Here is an 8959-nt window from a genome sequence, read left to right as displayed (position 1 = left end):
CTCCTCCGCTTCTTCGCTCCCCCGCTTTGGACCCTGGAACTCTTGAACAGGGCCGGGCTTCTGCCCTCCGCCTCTCCTCTGCTCATCCGCTCCAGGCCCTGGCACTCCCTGTGATCCAGTCATTCGCATGTGCGTGCCCGGAGGTCCGGGAGCTCCACTCAAACGTCCGGGGGGGGTAAGGGTAAGGGGTCCTGTCCCTCTCCCCCCCTCCTCGCCGCCTCTGAGAAGAGAAACATCTCCTCCACTCCTCCGCTCCTCCGCTGCGGAACCAGGTATTACCGATCCGCCGGACTCAGGCGAATTGCAGAAAGGGGTTTTGCCGTCCTCCGCTCCTCCGCTCCTCCGTTTCGGGCCCTGGAACTCCCGAACCGCTGGACACAAGCGAATCACGGTCCGGGCTTCTGCTCTCCTCCGCTCCTCACCTCATCCGCTCCAGGCCCTGGTACTCCGTGTCCGCGGGAACCCCCCCCAACCCACAAAAACAAACTCTCACACACACACAAACACACGCACACACACACACACACACACACACACAAACACACAAACACACACAGACACACCTGAACTCATCATAGCTGTGCTAATAGCATTGGCCGAAACGTTTCCACAACCAAACCAACATTAGCTCATCCACTCATTCACATATGTGTGTGCCCAGAGGTCCGGGAGCTCCAGTCATAAGTCCGGGTGATCTATGTCCGGAGAAGGCTCACATTAGCCGCTCTAAGGGGTCCTGCTGCCCCCCAGCTTCCCGGCCTTTGAGAAGAGACACATAACTCCGCTCTTCCGCTTCTCCGCTATGGGCCCTGGTACTCCCGATCCTCCGAACTCAGGTGAATTGCGTGACGTGCTTCTGCTCTACTATAAGCCCCTACACACTTCGAACACGGCTGTTATCACCCTGTTACTGCATTTCAATGACACCCATTTGCTTTCGATCTCAGTGTCTGCCACCGTACGGAAAAAGCGGGGGGGTGGGGGGTGGGGGGGCATAAGCGCATTCGTGCTGTAAGTAATCAGAAGTTAATAGTGTTAACGGTTTGCGAGAAATTTTTAATGCTAGACAAAAAAAGAAAATTAAAAGGATATAATTAAATAAATAGATAGAAAAATAAAATTAAAAACGAAAAAAAAAAAATTGTGAGGGGAATATAACATGTAATTAAGTTGGCGGTTCACAGGGAATCTCAGACATCAAACTGTTTTTAATTGAACATAAATAGTACACCCAAATATACAAATGTACAAATAAACATAGCAAGGTAGAACTGAATGTCAATGAAACAACCAGGCATGAGGAAGCAACGGACATGAGGACATTTGTTCTGTATGTAATGAGAAGTTAATAGTGTTACAGGTTTGTGAGAAATTTACAGTGCTAGACAAAAAACGAAATTAAAAGGAAATAATTAGATAAATAGATAGACAAATGAAATTAAAACCAAAAAAAAAAAATGCAAGGGGAATACGACATGTAATTAAGTTGGCGATTCACAAGGAATCTCAGACATCAAACTGTATATGTTTTGTTGTTTATATATAAACATATATAAACAAACATATATTGTTTGTTGTTTATTTTTGGGATATATTGAGGAATATTTAATGGAAAGGAGTCACAATCGCTTTTTGACAATGTCGAAGTGTATACGTGGCTATAGAATTTAAAGTTTTCATTAGAAATTATAGCCTCATCTGTAATTTCCTTGTTGTTAAGACGGGCTTAGCTTTGCTCCGCTCCTCCTCTCCTCCGCTCCTCCGCTCTTCCGCTCCGGGCCCTGGAACTCCCGATCCGCGGGACTTCGGTGAATTCCGGGCCAGTTTTTTGCTCTTCTGCTCTCCTCCCCTCCTCCGCTTCTTCGCTCCCCCGCTTTGGACCCTGGAACTCTTGAACAGGGCCGGGCTTCTGCCCTCCGCCTCTCCTCTGCTCATCCGCTCCAGGCCCTGGCACTCCCTGTGATCCAGTCATTCGCATGTGCGTGCCCGGAGGTCCGGGAGCTCCACTCAAACGTCCGGGGGGGATAAGGGTAAGGGGTCCTGCCCCCCCCCCCTCGCCGCCTCTGAGAAGAGAAACATCTCCTCCACTCCTCCGCTCATCCGCTGCGGAACCAGGTACTACCGATCCGCCGGACTCAGGCGAATTGCAGAAAGGGGTTTTGCTGTCCTCCGCTCCTCCGCTCCTCCGCTCCTCCGCTCCTCCGCTCCTCCGCTCCTCCGCTCCTCCGCTCCTCCGTTTCGGGCCCTGGAAAACCCGAACCGCTGGACACAAGCGAATCACGGTCCGGGCTTCTGCTCTCCTCCGCTCCTCACCTCATCCGCTCCAGGCCCTGGTACTCCGTGTCCGCGGGAACCCCCCCCAACCCACAAAAACAAACTCTCACACACACACAAACACACGCACACACACACACACACACACACACACACACAAACACACAAACACACACAGACACACCTGAACTCATCATCGCTGTGCTGATAGCATTGGCCGAAACGTATCCACAACCAAACCAACATTAGCTCATCCAGTCATTCACATATGTGTGTGCCCAGAGGTCCGGGAGCTCCAGTCATAACTCCGGGTGATCTCTGTCCGGAGTAGGCTCACCTTAGCCGGTCTAAGGGGTCCTGCTGCCCCCCAGCTTCCCCGCCTTTGAGAAGAGACACATAACTCCGCTCTTCCGCTTCTCCGCTATGGGCCCTGGTACTCCCGATCCTCCGAACTCAGGTGAATTGCGTGACGTGCTTCTGCTCTCCTATAAGCCCCTACACACTTCGAACACGGCTGTTATCACCCTGTTACTGCATTTCAATGACACCCATTTGCTTTCGATCTCAGTGTCTGCCTCCGTACGGAAAAAGCGGGATGGGTGGGGGGGCATAAGCGCATTCGTGGTGTAAGTAATCAGAAGTTAATAGTGTTAACGGTTTGCGAGAAATTTTTAATGCTAGACAAAAAAAGAAAATTAAAAGGATATAATTAAATAAATAGATAGAAAAATAAAATTAAAAACGAAAAAAAAAAATTGTGAGGGGAATATAACATGTAATTAAGTTGGCGGTTCACAAGGAATCTCAGACATCAAACTGTTTTTAATTGAACATAAATAGTACACCCAAATATACAGATGTACAAATAAACATAGCAAGGTAGAACTGAATGTCAATGAAACAACCAGGGATGAGGAAGCAACGGACATCAGGACATTTGTTCTGTATGTAATGAGAAGTTAATAGTGTTACAGGTTTGTGAGAAATTTACAGTGCGAGACAAAAAAAGAAATTAAAAGGAAGTAATTAAATCAATAGATAGACAAATAAGAAATTAAAACGAAAAAAAAAAAAAAAAATTGCAAGGGGAATGTAACATGTAATCAAGTTGTTTTTTTTTTTTTGTTTTTTTTTTTTACCAAAAAAAAAAGGAACCTCGGACATGGGTAACTATATTTTTTAGTTTTTGGATTTTTCCATAAGTTTTAAGGATTTTTTTTTTTTTTTTTTATATTTCAAAATCGTTTATGAAGACATTAAAATTTGGGGAGCATTTTTGCATTCTGTTCTTGTGAATGAAGAACTTGGCCAGGCCTAAAAGAACATTGACACAGAGTTCATCTGTTATGTTGCTTATAAGTAAACAGAATGTTATATCATCTTTTGAGAAGGAAACTGGTGACGATGGAATGAGAAGGAGAAAAAATATATGGTCAGTGGTTTCAATGTTGTCTTCACAAAATGTACAAATATTATCTTCAAAATTAAAGCGTACCCTCGATAATTCCTTAGATGGGTAGATGTCAGTCATAATTTTGAAGTGGGTCTCTTTTGCCTTGGGGGTATGGGTAGAGTCAGATACATGGTTCGCAGCGTGGCAATCGATTCCTCATCAAATTTATTTAAAATATCCTTTTTTTTTTTTTTGACGTCCAGGGAATAAGTTTCCTGTGAAACATTTCCTAATAAAGGAGTTGCCGCGCTTTCTGTCCACAATTGAGATTCCCTGGAGTGATAGTCGGGGTAACTGTGGTTGTACGGTTCGGTGCGTCATTATATTTTTGGTCAGGAATACAAATTGTCGAGGCAGTGCGTTTCGTAACTTTAGCAACTCTAATATGGGAGGCTTGAATCTGTGTGTAGTACAGAACTGCTCATTGTCCAGAGGACTGCCAGTGTCATCCATCAAGTCAATTATCGACCATATACCTTTCTCAAAGCATTCCTTGTAAAACAGAGGTTTGTTGCCATGCAGTACATATCGATTGTTCCAAACTATTATACTGTGTGGTGAGAAATTGTGTACGTATATCATTTTCCAGTATAATAATATTTGTTTATGGAACTCTGAACATTTGACAGGAATCTTGTTGATATCCAAGTCAGAGATAAGCAGAAGACTCAGGCCGCCGACTTTGTTGAATAAGTAGTTTGGAGTACAATACCAGAAAGAACGATGAGGTTTGATCCAGGATTTCAACCAGTTCACCTTCAATGTCCCATTCAAGCAGTCCGACTCTATCACTTTCAGCCCTCCTTCACTTGTTTCTTTCACCATATGTGATTTTTCTTAGATGGTGTGGTCTGTTCCTCCAGATAAAGTTGAAATTGATTTGGTTAACAGATTTTACGAGTTGATTTGGAGCAGCATTGGAATACGCTGGGTATATACATCTGGATAAACACATCCATTTTAGTCAAATATATCCGGCCTAATATTGATAAATCTCTCTGGAGCCATATATTAGAATTAAGCTTTACTTTGATTCAGTTTAGATTCAATGTTCCTGGATTGATTTAACGTTTGGTCCTTGGATAGGAAAATGCTCAAGTATTTTATTTCTGATTTCATAGAAACATCGCTGATTTCCTTTAGTGGCGAGTCATGCAGCGCAAGAAGTTTGCATTTCTTTAAGTTTAATGACAATCCTGAAGCCTTGGAGAATGTTTTGGTTTTTTTCAGCACTTATTGGGACTTGATGTTCATTTTTCAAAACTAAGGTTGTGTCATCTGCCAGCAGGCTAATAACAATTTCTGTCCCCAACATTACTTCTGTCCCACACGTATACACACACACACACACACACACACACACACACACACCTTAATTCCACTCTTTTATATACGCATGTCTGGAGTTCCGGGAGCTCGTTCTCAACGTTCTGGGGATAATCATAGCTGTGCTGATAGCATTGGCCGAAACGTATCCACAACCAAACCGACATTAGCTCATCCACTCATTCACATATGTGTGTGCCCGGAGGTCCGGGAGCTCCAGTCATAAGTCCGGGTGATCTATGTCCGGAGAAGGCTCACATTAGCCGCTCTAAGGGGTCCTGCTGCCCCCCAGCTTCCCGGCCTTTGAGAAGAGACACATAACTCCGCTCTTCCGCTTCTCCGCTATGGGCCCTGGTACTCCCGATCCTCCGAACTCAGGTGAATTGCGTGACGTGCTTCTGCTCTCCTATAAGCCCCTACACACTTCGAACACGGCTGTTATCACCCTGTTACTGCATTTCAATGACACCCATTTGCTTTCGATCTCAGTGTCTGCCTCCGTACGGAAAAAGCGGGATGGGTGGGGGGGCATAAGCGCATTCGTGGTGTAAGTAATCAGAAGTTAATAGTGTTAACGGTTTGCGAGAAATTTTTAATGCTAGACAAAAAAAGAAAATTAAAAGGATATAATTAAATAAATAGATAGAAAAATAAAATTAAAAACGAAAAAAAAAAATTGTGAGGGGAATATAACATGTAATTAAGTTGGCGGTTCACAAGGAATCTCAGACATCAAACTGTTTTTAATTGAACATAAATAGTACACCCAAATATACAGATGTACAAATAAACATAGCAAGGTAGAACTGAATGTCAATGAAACAACCAGGGATGAGGAAGCAACGGACATCAGGACATTTGTTCTGTATGTAATGAGAAGTTAATAGTGTTACAGGTTTGTGAGAAATTTACAGTGCGAGACAAAAAAAGAAATTAAAAGGAAGTAATTAAATCAATAGATAGACAAATAAGAAATTAAAACGAAAAAAAAAAAAAAAAAATTGCAAGGGGAATGTAACATGTAATCAAGTTGTTGTTTTTTTTTTGTTTTTTTTTTTTACCAAAAAAAAAAGGAACCTCGGACATGGGTAACTATATTTTTTAGTTTTTGGATTTTTCCATAAGTTTTAAGGATTTTTTTTTTTTTTTTTTATATTTCAAAATCGTTTATGAAGACATTAAAATTTGGGGAGCATTTTTGCATTCTGTTCTTGTGAATGAAGAACTTGGCCAGGCCTAAAAGAACATTGACACAGAGTTCATCTGTTATGTTGCTTATAAGTAAACAGAATGTTATATCATCTTTTGAGAAGGAAACTGGTGACGATGGAATGAGAAGGAGAAAAAATATATGGTCAGTGGTTTCAATGTTGTCTTCACAAAATGTACAAATATTATCTTCAAAATTAAAGCGTACCCTCGATAATTCCTTAGATGGGTAGATGTCAGTCATAATTTTGAAGTGGGTCTCTTTTGCCTTGGGGGTATGGGTAGAGTCAGATACATGGTTCGCAGCGTGGCAATCGATTCCTCATCAAATTTATTTAAAATATCCTTTTTTTTTTTTTTGACGTCCAGGGAATAAGTTTCCTGTGAAACATTTCCTAATAAAGGAGTTGCCGCGCTTTTTGTCCACAATTGAGATTCCCTGGAGTGATAGTCGGGGTAACTGTGGTTGTACGGTTCGGTGCGTCATTATATTTTTGGTCAGGAATACAAATTGTCGAGGCAGTGCGTTTCGTAACTTTAGCAACTCTAATATGGGAGGCTTGAATCTGTGTGTAGTACAGAACTGCTCATTGTCCAGAGGACTGCCAGTGTCATCCATCAAGTCAATTATCGACCATATACCTTTCTCAAAGCATTCCTTGTAAAACAGAGGTTTGTTGCCATGCAGTACATATCGATTGTTCCAAACTATTATACTGTGTGGTGAGAAATTGTGTACGTATATCATTTTCCAGTATAATAATATTTGTTTATGGAACTCTGAACATTTGACAGGAATCTTGTTGATATCCAAGTCAGAGATAAGCAGAAGACTCAGGCCGCCGACTTTGTTGAATAAGTAGTTTGGAGTACAATACCAGAAAGAACGATGAGGTTTGATCCAGGATTTCAACCAGTTCACCTTCAATGTCCCATTCAAGCAGTCCGACTCTATCACTTTCAGCCCTCCTTCACTTGTTTCTTTCACCATATGTGATTTTTCTTAGATGGTGTGGTCTGTTCCTCCAGATAAAGTTGAAATTGATTTGGTTAACAGATTTTACGAGTTGATTTGGAGCAGCATTGGAATACGCTGGGTATATACATCTGGATAAACACATCCATTTTAGTCAAATATATCCGGCCTAATATTGATAAATCTCTCTGGAGCCATATATTAGAATTAAGCTTTACTTTGATTCAGTTTAGATTCAATGTTCCTGGATTGATTTAACGTTTGGTCCTTGGATAGGAAAATGCTCAAGTATTTTATTTCTGATTTCATGGAAACATCGCTGATTTCCTTTAGTGGCGAGTCATGCAGCGCAAGAAGTTTGCATTTCTTTAAGTTTAATGACAATCCTGAAGCCTTGGAGAATGTTTTGGTTGTTTTCAGCACTTATTGGGACTTGATGTTCATTTTTCAAAACTAAGGTTGTGTCATCTGCCAGCAGGCTAATAACAATTTCTGTCCCCAACATTACTTCTGTCCCACACGTATACACACACACACACACACACACACACACACACACACACACACACACACACCTTAATTCCACTCTTTTATATACGCATGTCTGGAGTTCCGGGAGCTCGTTCTCAACGTTCTGGGGATAATCATAGCTGTGCTGATAGCATTGGCCGAAACGTATCCACAACCAAACCAACATTAGCTCATCCACTCATTCACATATGTGTGTGCCCAGAGGTCCGGGAGCTCCAGTCATAAGTCCGGGTGATCTATGTCCGGAGAAGACTCACATTAGCCGGTCTAAGGGGTCCTGCTGCCCCCCAGTTTCCCCGCCTTTGAGAAGAGACACATAACTCCGCTCTTCCGCTTCTCCGCTATGGGCCCTGGTACTCCCGATCCTCCGAACTCAGGTGAATTGCGTGACGTGCTTCTGCTCTCCTATAAGCCCCTACACACTTCGAACACGGCTGTTATCACCCTGTTACTGCATTTCAATGACACCCATTTGCTTTCGATCTCAGTGTCTGCCTCCGTACGGAAAAAGCGGGATGGGTGGGGGGGCATAAGCGCATTCGTGGTGTAAGTAATCAGAAGTTAATAGTGTTAACGGTTTGCGAGAAATTTTTAATGCTAGACAAAAAAAGAAAATTAGAAGGATATAATTAAATAAATAGATAGAAAAATAAAATTAAAAACGAAAAAAAAAAATTGTGAGGGGAATATAACATGTAATTAAGTTGGCGGTTCACAAGGAATCTCAGACATCAAACTGTTTTTAATTGAACATAAATAGTACACCCAAATATACAAATGTACAAATAAACATAGCAAGGTAGAACTGAATGTCAATGAAACAACCAGGGATGAGGAAGCAACGGACATCAGGACATTTGTTCTGTATGTAATGAGAAGTTAATAGTGTTACAGGTTTGTGAGAAATTTACAGTGCGAGACAAAAAAAGAAATTAAAAGGAAGTAATTAAATCAATAGATAGACAAATAAGAAATTAAAACGAAAAAAAAAAAAAAAAAATTGCAAGGGGAATGTAACATGTAATCAAGTTGTTTTTTTTTTTTTTTTTTTTTTTTTTTTACCAAAAAAAAAAGGAACCTCGGACATGGGTAACTATATTTTTTAGTTTTTGGATTTTTCCATAAGTTTTAAGGATTTTTTTTTTTTTTTTTTTATATTTCAAAATCGTTTATGAAGACATTAAAATTTG

This window comes from Fistularia commersonii, unplaced genomic scaffold (assembly GCF_037954325.1).
Source record: "Fistularia commersonii isolate RoL2024-O1a breed Wild unplaced genomic scaffold, RoL_Fcom_v1.0 HiC_scaffold_51, whole genome shotgun sequence".
Taxonomy (NCBI): Eukaryota; Metazoa; Chordata; class Actinopteri; order Syngnathiformes; family Fistulariidae; genus Fistularia; species Fistularia commersonii.
The sequence above is the reverse complement of the archived record's forward strand: the minus strand, read 5'-3'. Positions refer to the sequence as shown.